Source organism: Trachymyrmex cornetzi, unplaced genomic scaffold (assembly GCF_001594075.2).
Source record: "Trachymyrmex cornetzi isolate Tcor2-1 unplaced genomic scaffold, Tcor1.1 scaffold1093, whole genome shotgun sequence".
NCBI classification, from domain to species: Eukaryota; Metazoa; Arthropoda; class Insecta; order Hymenoptera; family Formicidae; genus Trachymyrmex; species Trachymyrmex cornetzi.
This window is the reverse complement of record NW_017295646.1, coordinates 367,444-367,685: the sequence shown is the minus strand read 5'-3', so window position 1 is coordinate 367,685 and position 242 is coordinate 367,444. Positions and strand designations below refer to the sequence as shown.

The following is a 242-nucleotide window of genomic DNA, read 5'->3' as shown; positions in this document are numbered from 1 at the left end:
TAATTATAATCTCACTAGAAAATTTTTTTAAGTATTACATTTATAAGTCTTCTTCGTTATACATAAATTATATAAAATATAAAACATTAGGGAACATTTTTTAAAATTTTAAGTACATAATATTTACTTAACTTTGGCTATACGTAATAGGAACTATATAGGAAACATAAACACTAGAAAATATTTTTTTTTAATTATTACATACGTAAATCATTTTGGTTATATAGAAAAAAAAACAATAA

The 242-nt window shown here is 17.8% G+C and overlaps 1 protein-coding gene across 1 annotated transcript in view; it reads right to left on the bottom strand.

Moving 5' to 3' along the window:
• The window catches only part of LOC108761649 (putative uncharacterized protein DDB_G0282133), a 20,065-nt gene that overhangs the window by 11,677 nt on the left and 8,146 nt on the right, over positions 1-242 (bottom strand). The window lies entirely within an intron of this gene.